This window comes from Maylandia zebra, linkage group LG8 (genome assembly GCF_041146795.1).
Source record: "Maylandia zebra isolate NMK-2024a linkage group LG8, Mzebra_GT3a, whole genome shotgun sequence".
In the NCBI taxonomy this organism is placed as follows: domain Eukaryota; kingdom Metazoa; phylum Chordata; class Actinopteri; order Cichliformes; family Cichlidae; genus Maylandia; species Maylandia zebra.
The window spans coordinates 14807910-14819068 of NC_135174.1; the positions used below are offsets into that span (position 1 = coordinate 14807910).

Below are 11159 nucleotides of genomic sequence, written 5' to 3' on the forward strand. Positions count from 1 at the left end.
AATGCGGCAGATGTGATGCCAAATACCTGGACATCAGCTAAGGGACTCGTACCTGGTGCTCAGAAAGAATAGAAATTCAGACAGATGTATTCAAATGAGTTAGACCCATTTAATTACAATAACAAACATCACAATTCTTTAACGTGCATGCGAAGTGCAAGATTTGTGGGCTTCAGTTTCCTAGAACACAAATTGCCCGCTGAAACTTAAGGAACTGTGTATTAAAATTGTAATAAAACCTACTACTTGAATCCTCTTTTTTTTACTTTAACATGTGACAGTGAATCAAAACAAAAGATGACAGGCTGCTATACATTAAATGCACTAATTTAAACATAAAATGAGCAAAGCTTCTTTCATTCAACTTTGTCAGCACTCTTACAAAGTATTCTTGATTCTCTTCCATATTTGACTTTTCACCCTCAAGATTAAGGCCAGCTAAAGAGGGCATTACACAAACTTTAAAACACACCAATACCCTCAGAACACAGGTCATGGGAGAAATTAAACGCATTCCTTAAAAATGTGCAAATAACAGCATTTAAGACACAGCAAACCATTAACTCAGAAGACTTAAGAACAGCGCTTTAAAATTTAGTAAAACACAATGAAGTAGTGCCAGAAATGCAGGAATAAGGTTTTTGTGAAACTCACTCACGAATGGTCTATCAAGTCTGCTCTAGAAAATACCAAACTAAAGATTCATTACTTTAGAGCTGGCTTTTTGTCCATCAAGCTCAAGGCATAGCTTTTGAAATACCTCAAAGGTAAATTTCAGCTGCTTGGGATAGGTAAGGTTCAGAGCGTAGATTACTCCCATCATCAAAGCACAGGATCTGGCAACATCAATCCTCTCCAGGATCTTGGATCCCTCAACGATGATGGTTGGAGGCCCATCACCAATGATAGCAATCTTCATGATTTGCATTGCAAGGTCTGCGTTGAGCTCCTCCTCATCCTTGTAGGAGAAATTAAATGTTAGGATGTATAAAATACATAGCTCAAGCACTTCAGGATGACGTGCATAAGGGAATGAACTACTACAGGTAGGAAAATAAGCTAAAACAGGTTGTCTTTTGTGTTTTTCAGTGATTTTACTTTGTCATTCTGTAATTTTTAAAAGCTAAATTCAACCATAATCCAACGTTTAAAATAAAAAATGTCTTGTTTTTCACAGTTTTGTTTTTCCACTTTGAAAAGAAAATCTAATAAATCATTTTTAAGGGTTATTCCACTTCTAAGTGAAATTTTATCTATTGCCATATTGCCACAGTTAGAAAGTGAGAAACAAGCCTTTTGTAAACAGCACACTAATTCTCCTGATCCGGAAGCAATCCATTTGCTTTAGCAGAGCACAAACAATGGAAGTGAATAGCAGGTGCTAGCATGTTGTGTGCAAAAGTGATTAAAATGACTAACAAAAATGAAAACAGTAATGAAAACAAATATTTCTTGGGAGCTCAGTAATCATGTTCACGGCAAATGAAAAGTGCAAAAGTAACACGGAAGATTTGCAGAAGCTGATTTAGACTTGAGACTACATTGCAGTTACGACAAACACCGCTGTAAACATCCACTGCATGGTGCATGGATATAACGCAACAGTTGGAAAAGCCTCCAGCTTCCATAAACAAACACACACAGCCACTACTATACAAGCATGGTAAGCTGCAGTAACAATGGATGGGTCTTTGATTTGTTGAAGAAATATTGCACAAATAGCATGTTGGTTTATAGACACTGGTCGGCAGTGGCTTCAACTGCTGTGTTATAACCATGTGGAGGCTTACAGCAGTGCTTTGTCGTAATGTAGTCCCAAGTCTAAATCGGCTCCTGAAAATCCTTCATGTCAATTCATACTTTTCATTTGCAGTCAGCATGATTGTTGAGCTCCCCAGGAATACTTGGTATCATTATTGAGTGATTTTAATCACTTTTGCACACAAAATGCTAGTACCTGCCATTCACTTCCATTGTTTATGCTCTGCTAAAGCTGCTGCCAGATCAGGAAAATGACTGCGCTGGCTACAAAATTTTTTATCCTGTGTGTTTATGTTGCACCTTATCACGGAAACAGGTTTCTATTCAGCAAATTATGTTCAATGACAATGGCAATAAACATCTTCGGATTGTAATTCTGAAATGCTTTTTTCTCACTTATACATGGCAATAGACATATCTTCACTTAGGGTTGGAATGTCCCTTAACTCATTCAGTGCCAGCCACTCTCAGATTTCATACTCCCCTCAGTGCCAGAGATATTTAGCTTTTTCACTGATTTTGAAGGCTCACAGAATATTTTGTTCTATGACTATGTGAATTCTGAAACCACCATGACAAAAATGAGTCTCTCTTCTTTCAGCAGCAAAAAAAAATGTTTCTACCTCTGTTATTTAGAAATCTGCAGTAGAAAAGAGAAACTTTCATGACAAAACACCTGTTTCTGGATCAAAAGCGCTTTGTGTAAATAGGTTTTTCTAGCAGATCAGTGACTTTGATGTAAATATTTCGTGTTTCAATGATTCATGCAACATCTCAACTATGTTTTACTACTATGAAGTAAAAAAATCACCTGTAAAAATGTACTTTTGGCAGATTATTTTTTGTATAAAAATAGTTGTTTATAGACAATTTCAACATTTGAAAAATATATAAGAAAAAAGCGACTGATTTATGATTCAGAGAGTCTGTGTGTGTGTGTTACTCCCGCACAAGTGAGTGCGCGACCCACCCGGCCATCGGTTCGTCTATCAACAATTTCTGTGCGTTTTATGCAGCAAATCGTTCATTATTCTGGTCCCTGCTGCCTTCAGAAGTTTCTAACAGGAGATACTGGTCAGATAAATCCGGTTCATGTTCACTGGAATCGCTAGAAAAACCATGACGTCAGGCTGCAGACACCTCAAGCTCGAAATGACGAGCTGGATCAAAAATCGCGCCACAATACTCGTTCTCAGTAGAGCCGACTGTCACGCTGGTGGGATTTTATCCATGTAATCAACTCCACCACCTTCTCAATTCAATAAAAAGCTCAAGAGGCATCTATGGCACTGAGCGTTCGGATTCATTTTGACGTCTAAAGACGTCTATGGCACTGAATGACTTAAATACTCAACCCTGAACAGAAAATCCAATGAACAAAACACAAAGACCCAACAGAGACATGCATTCAAAACTAAACAAAAAATTAAAAACCAACTCAAGTACTTGCGCTGTATTGTTTGAAAAGATCCTCCTCCTTCTCTCCAAGATAGACTATGAGGCAGCGAATAGCAATTTCTCTGCGCTTTTCAACTGTGTTGTCCTGATTGATAGAAAAAAATAGAAGGTGTTCAAAATACTCTTTTTCAGTGGAAAATGTGCCCACATTACAGAACTGGCAACAGAAACTGAGTATTTCAGAGGTTCTCATTGTTGAGTGAGTTGAGTGTTTCCTTGATCTGTGTGATTTTAGGCTACCCCATGACTTAAATGAACAAAAACAATCTAGGTAAGGACATGGCAGAGGCTGTACACTGGGGATATGGCGTAACCTATAATGTTTCATCAGCTCTTCCTTAGTGGAGGTTGCAAATTTACAGATTTTGCAAGGCCAATCCATACTTCATGATTCTGAATTACTCAATTCAAGCTTACTTGCTAAAGCTTACTTCAGAAGGTCCCTTGGTATTCGATACCAGGAGAAGATGATGGTTTGAGCCTTTGTCCTGGCAAGAAACACAGCAAAGTAACTGAATATTTCGGTGAGATTCCCACTTTCTTTAGAAGGCTGACCACGTCTTAACTGGAACCCCTAGATCTGCAACGCCAGGACAGTGTATAACACCAGAAAGTTGTGCCTGCACAAAAATACAAAAGATGGTATTTTCAACTTCACCTGTGAGTCTTCAATACAGTGAATAAGTTTCAACTGTCAAAGCTGTGTGAGCTAGAACCAAACATTCAAAACTACATAGACCTGAATACACTGGGTGCTGGAAGGCCTAACGTGGCTTTCCATAGATCAAATATACATAGAGGTGACATGGACTGGGCCAGTCTGTTGGAGCGTGTATCCCCAACGACCGCGATCTTGGAGGGGTCTCCACTCGCCCCCAGTGCATGTATTTCTACTGAGGAATGTGTTAACTCAAAAAATAAATTATATATATATATATATATATATATATATATATATATATATATATATATATATATATATATATAGTTTTTTTTTATCAACAAAAGCAAACATAAGGTGTGGCATGACAGGACAGAATCATTTCTGACAGTAAATACGAAAAAAACCCCAAACTTTTTTATACACAAGCTACAATGTCAATAATCCCACTTGATCTGTTTTCATTTCATTCTCCAAAACCAAATTGGAATCAATGCTGAGTCAGCAGCTATGGTCATTTTTGTGCACCCTAGTGTTGCAAAAACTGGCATACTACTGAAACCATATGTGGGATTATTGACCTTTCTTGCCTTATCTGTTTGGAAAAATATTTAAACATTTTCCTTATTTACCATGGGTGAATACATTCCTCAGTAGAAAAAATGCACTGGTGGCGAATGGGGACCCAACCAAGATGGCGGCCCGCTATTGATTTTTTTCTTACTTTCAACCTTTATTGAGGCATATAAATGTTACAGCCAGTGCCAATGCACGTCGCCTCTACGTCTCTACAAAACACGGAAAGTACCCAAAAATTAGGGACAGCTAACTAGCCTACCATATGCGGCACAGTGCACTTAAGTCTGGTCTTTTACCTGTGAAAATAGGCCGAGCAGCCGGTGAAGAACCGCTCTTAGCGGTCAACAGACACACCGGACTAATGGCGACCGCACTTCCTGCGCAGAAGCCAATGGGGTTGAACTTCACCCCGTAACGTTACGAAAATTTAGAAGCGTTTCTTAACAATTACTAACATAAAATGCTTCCCTTCAAAAAATAAATTTCACATTTCAAAAATAAAATCACAGTGAACACAACTTAGCTTGGCTAGCTACGTTAGCATAGTAGTTTGCGCCGGGGCGAACAACGTCCGCTATCTTTTAAAAATTATAAGACAATTACAGTGGTCTGCATTAGAGTAACGTCAGTGTTAAATTTTCCAAAAAGAGCCCAACAATTTATGCTATCGCGGAATTAGCTGCTGTGTGTATATTAAAACACACAAACGCGGGGGCAAGCTAAGATGTATGTTATGTATGTTACGTCGTTGTTTTAAAGTAAACTAACAAAATCCAGAGCGACTGCAGATATGTGTAATTTCGCATAAAATTACTCACCGTTCGCGACGAACACAGCTCTTGATAAACCTTGAACACGTGCTGTTGAATATGTCCGCTTGTGTAGAAGAAGGGAACTATGAGCTGTTTACACGTCATCAAGTTGTATTTTACATCGACAGAACTTAAAATTATATTGTTTTTTGATTAAAAGAAGATTTTAAATTCAGACAAATCACGATTATTTATTGAGTAAAGAGGCATAATTTATGTGTCACCCGAACTCAATAAAATAAAAATTTTAATTAGGAAGTCTAACAGTATTTATGAACTTGATTTTTCATTTCACAACAACATATATATGTAAGTAATGACTAAAGATCCCATTAATTACTTTTTAGAGTGTAGATGCATATTCAATTCTTTGTGATATGAACACATGTGAAACAAATGATCATTTAGCCATTTATTTTTAGCTCAAAATGACAACATTAACACAGTAAAACAGGTCTCTTTCTTAAACAGAAGCTTGTCATGCTTAACTTTTGAGAATATAAGTAAATCTTTCTTTAAAAGAACTCTGTCCTGCTTAACTTAAAATAAAAGAAAACAATAGAAAGAAAAATATTCTTGTAACAGTGCACATTTAGTGCATTTAGTACAATTGGCTTCAGTTGAGGTATTATTTCAGCTTTTCTAATGCTAATCAGCTGCTCCTGTTTGAAAACCCGCTTGTTCCCATGATTACGCATCATTACTCATCTATGTATTACTTTTATGTATTAGTCATCTATTTGTTGTAATCATCTATCCTTACAGTTGTTTATTACACAAAATAAATTATATTATCACACTTCTGGCCACATAGCGCTGATAATCACTGCACATGCCCATATTAACTTTTTCCAGCCAGGTGTTTTCCTTTTCCCATTCTTCCCTTTCTCTGAGGGGAACAAACGTTGCTGCTCTAATGCTGGGCTTACACTGTGCGGTTTTAGGCCCATTTTGAGCCGATTTTTGAGTGATCGGACCGATTTTGGCCTTCATCGTGCGTCGTGTAGTATACGTGGGGTAACGAGAAGTGATTAACACCTCACGACCAGCTCCCGATCATCAATCGCTCGTGAGGGCGTCACCACAGGCACTCACACTGCTCACGCGCAAACACGTAAACGTCGGTGAAAAAGACGGAGCAGCACGGCAGTGCTGCGTGTGATCTGGACACAAGCGATGGAGGCACAACTTGTAGAACTTTGGAAAGCTCATCCGAGCCTTTTCCATGTGGCATCACAAAATTATCACGACCACAACAACCGTGAAAATAGTTGGATCTACACTGCTGCTCAATCACAGCTGCCTGATCAATGTTTTTCATTAGCAATTTAGCAAAGTTGATGGTGGTGGTTTGCGTGTCTGTGTGAGTGAAAGACAGAGAGAGCGAGCGACAGATTTTCTGTTATAACCTTCATTTTATGGAGGCACAGTGTGAGCACTCAGGTCGCATCGGAGCATCGGGCCGTATAGTGTGAGACCTGCATCGTGACCTACCAACTTCTAACCCCTGCGAGTCAATCGTGCAGTTTGAGCAGGAGCTGAATAACGCGACTGAAAAAATCGCACAGTGTCTGCCCAGCTTTAGGTGTACTGTCATCCGAGACTTGCACCGCAGTGTCGGCGTTTGTTCCCCTGTTGGCCATGCTTGTTGTTGTGGTCATCTGTTGTCTTCCGGTATTTTCTCCGCAAGCGACCTTTCCTCGACCAATGAGATGAGCGGTAATCTGAATTGTTATACTCGAATTGTCATAAGTGTGCTGTCAGCTCATTGGTCACAAAGCAGGAGAAGGGCTGGGAATTATGTTTTCAAACAAAGTGTTAATTCCATTAAAAGTTATAGACTACTTTTGATTCTCACTGTATTACGGGACAAAGTGCGTCCCTTATTAGCTCAATACGGGACGTGTACTTTTGTTTCTAAATACGGGACGATTCCGTATTTTAAGGGACGGTTGGCAACCCTAGCTGTAGGGGAAACTTCTTTTGTAAAGTTCGTTTAGCTAACCCGTGCAGGTGAATGAATTTACCCTGACTAAAGAAATCAAGAGAGACGCACCGGGCTGCTCAGTGACTAACCACGGTTACTGTACTTTTATTATGAGTATTATACTGTAAGAGCAACAGGCTGGACTCTGCTTCTGCTCCTGTTCAGAGCTGATTATTAAATATGTGCAAACAGCAGCGTGTTTTCTCTCGCTTTCCACATGTGGAAGGACATTAACACCGACTTTTAAAACGCAAAAGTAGTATGCTATGCATGATTGGAATACATTTTAAGTAATTTGATTTATTTATGGGGTTTTTATTAGATTTTATAACACCTGATGTCCTCGTGGACAAAAATGTACAAAGTGTTGCAAAGGGCCATATTTTCACACCATACTGCTTTCAGATATCTTGGATCTTGGATCACTGATGTGTGGGGTCAAGCAATGGTCATAACAACAACAACAAGCAGCACAATGAGGAAACAGGCGCTCTACATTCAATTCAATTTTATTTATACAGCACCAAATCACTACAACAGTCGCATCAAGGTGCTTTATATTGTAAGGTAGACCCTACAATAATACACAAAGTATGCTCACAAGCCTCCATTGCACTGGAGGCTTGTGAGATCATTTTTTTACAATGTTGTGGAAAGGAATGACCAGTAGAACAATGCATATATTGTCATTTAGTATAATGAGGAGGAAGAATCAATGTTCAGGAAGAACATATTACCAATATTTAGATCACATCCTACCCTTTCTCTAAAAAAGCACATCACCCACCCGCAGAAGTGGAAGAAGACTATAAAGTGAAGGAAAGTGATGAAGAATCTGAACTATGTTCAAGTAGGTTCTCAGGCATCCAGGACGTGGTAGTCTAAGGAGCTTGGAAAGAAAGTGACTGTATGTACCGGCTCACTCCTGGTGGCCGATTGGCGGGGCCTGGCGCCTGTGGCCCGGCTGGGCCCCTTCCGGGGGGTGGGGTGCCCTCAGGCCTCTGGGCCTGAAGCTCGGTCCTCTCTGGCACAGCTGGCTACCAGCAGAGCCCGCGGGCACGCCACTGCAACCCCCTCTGGCCTCTGCTCTGTAGCTGCTGGGTGACCTCTCGTTACTCAGCTCTTCCCAGGAGGGTGGCACGGTTCCCCTCCTTTTGGTGGTCCTCCTCGGATCCTCGTACTCTGGGGCCTCTGGATATCTGGGGCCTGGATCTCCTCCATACCTGCTTCATGCCCTGGGGGACAGGGCTATGGCTCCCCACACTCCCTAGCAGATCGTTACATGGAGAAACCTTTGGTATACAAGCATGCTGATCCACACAGGTGTGCACACAGGTGTACACACGGGTGTTCACAGACGTGGACTACACCTTTCTTGGCTGCTGCCTCAAAGCACATTGTGCGCTGTCTATCTTGCGTGCTGCACAATATCGTTTAATATCTACTAGCTAGTTTATTGTGATGGTGCTGTTTTTTATTATGTTGCTCTTCTTTTGTTTGCTTTCTCTTCTGTTTTTTTTTATCCATCCAGGTGATCCAGGTGTTTTGTTTGTTTTTCTTTCTTTCTTCCCCCCTTTCTCACCGTCTCTTCTCCCCTCTGTTTTTCTTTCTCTCCCTCTTTCTTTCATTCTTTCTCCCTGTCCTATCCCCCAGTCATGTCTGTCCCGTTTGTAGCAACCGAAAATAAAATAAATACATAATTATAATAAAGGTCAATCAAATGGACCAATATGGCAAGGCCATGATGATCCACTTGGTAAAACAAATCCACTTGGCATCTTTCTTGGCCTTAAGACAACAATTCTGATGGCTAAAGATCCAAATGGGACATAAAAAAAAAGTGACTTGGCTTTTTGAAGTTTCTTGAATTTTCAAAATGTGAAACTGAAATAGAAGATGTGTGAGAGAAGATGCATGACTCTCTCGTGCGTCACAGAGAAAGACGAACTACCACGGTCCAAGCACATATGCCAGGTCCCATACTCCTTCAGTTGCTTTTCTACTTGAGCACTGAATGCATTATACACAGTGTATTCTGCTTGTATTATGCTTTTTAACTTTCAACTTTCATGCCAATGGATGCATCAGAGACCAAGTTGGGGTTCAGTAACTTGCCCAAGGACACTTTGGTAAGAACTCCAGACTACAGCACACAGAGATTGAACCAACAACCATCCAATTAGTAGATGACCTGCTCTACAGCCAACTCAATGACAAAAAAGGAGGGACAACGAGAGAGGAAAAAAAATGGATCGAATGCAGCTGTAGGCATATGTAGGTATGTGGTTCTTACTGCCGTGCATCCAGTAAAGTCGCTATGGCCAGTTTATGACATCCTAAGTCTGTTAGGGAAGTTTTCATGGTACCGTGATTGACATAATCATAGAATAGCAAAAAGGACATAATTTCATGATAAAGACACAATACATGATCGTCGTTCATGACACAATTATTGATGTGTATGGAACAAGTGAGTGTTTCTCCTGCTGTTGATGTACAATCCAGGTACTGATGTGACTGTGTATGAGCGCCTAGTCCCCTTCAGAGGACTGTGTCCATTCCAACAGAACATCCCAAGTAAACCAGGTAACTATGAGATAAAAACATGGGCAGTATGTGATGCCAGGTCCATCTGTACATGGAACATGCTAGTGTACGATGGCAAACTGTCTGGCCTGCAGTCAGGGCACGCAAGTTGTCCCTAACATTAAAGAAGGTTTCCAAAAGAAAACAATTACGTGTAACAACTTGTTTACTTTATATGCCCTTGGCCTGCAACTGCAGAAAAGAAAGCTGTCCATGATGGGACCAGAACAGAAGAATAAACCTGAGCTTCCTCCTGCACGTGTGTCAAATATGGACACGCCTTTGTTCTCATGAAAGTTTGCCTTCACTAAGACCCATGCCCTGGTGTCCTACCATGCCAAAACATAGAAAAATGTCAGGTAATAAGTTGGAATAAAGTTGAATAAAACCTTGAAACACAGAGATGGATGATCTTTTATACTTATTGCTTTATAAATAGTCATTTTTGAGCCCAAAGGACAACAGATGTGATTATTTGCTGCCAGTAAAAAACTAGAAGTAATTAAAAACAGCTTCCTAAATTAACTTTGAAATTTACCCGTCTGTGATAATCTGTTAAAATAACCAACTCTGGTTGTGAAAGGATAATCACAATATCTGATGATTTAATTAATTTTATTTACCCCAAAATAAAGAAACATTTCATTTAAATTAGATTTTATCAGACATAAATTTGAAATTGAATAAAGAAATAGTGTTGAAATGTTTGAGTTAAGTTTTAATTAAAAGTGGGGGAAAAATCCAGTTCATATTAATTACGTATCAATCAAACCAGATGGGGACATTTTTGTCCCCTGAGGACCACAGGTGTGATTATGTGCTGCCATTTAAAAATGTTGAATGCTTCAAAAAAAAAATCATTCCCACTAAAGTTCAACATACAACACTCTGTGGTTAGTCAAATACTCAAAATAATCTGAACATTTAGGCCGTCACAGAGCAGCTGTATTTGTACTAGAGATGGCACGATACCACTTTTTTATGTCCGATACCGATATCATAAATTTGGATATCGGCCGATACCGATATGACTCCGATATAGTGTGTTTTAATCAATAAAACTGTTTTTTTAATATCTTGCTGCATTTTGTATAAGTTCATACTCAACAACACTAAAGCTATTCTGTTATACCTGTATGTAAAAAATACACTGCACCCAAAATATTTTATAGTTCAGCAAAACTGAACTACAAACTGAACTCCTTTTTGAACTGGTTTCCTCTTTCTGGTGCAAAGTGGGCCAAAAACAAACAAGAGAGACGGACTCGCGACAGAAAAACCCATCAGCTGATCATTAAGCCGTTTTATCACTGAA

At 39.6% G+C, this 11159-nt stretch overlaps 1 long non-coding RNA gene across 5 annotated transcripts; it reads right to left on the reverse strand.

Annotated features, from left to right (window-relative positions):
* On the reverse strand, nt 1-5392 carry LOC143419839 (uncharacterized). 5 transcript variants are annotated; one of them, XR_013099857.1, is made up of 4 exons: nt 5278-5392; nt 3651-3839; nt 3208-3304; nt 1-958 (listed from the first exon to the last, which is right to left on the reverse strand). It is a non-coding gene; the product is annotated as an uncharacterized LOC143419839 (long non-coding RNA). The 5 variants fall into 5 exon arrangements; XR_013099858.1 differs by having other exon boundaries at nt 3200-3304; XR_013099859.1 differs by having other exon boundaries at nt 3637-3839.
* Nucleotides 5393-11159: the final 5767 nt, after the last annotated feature.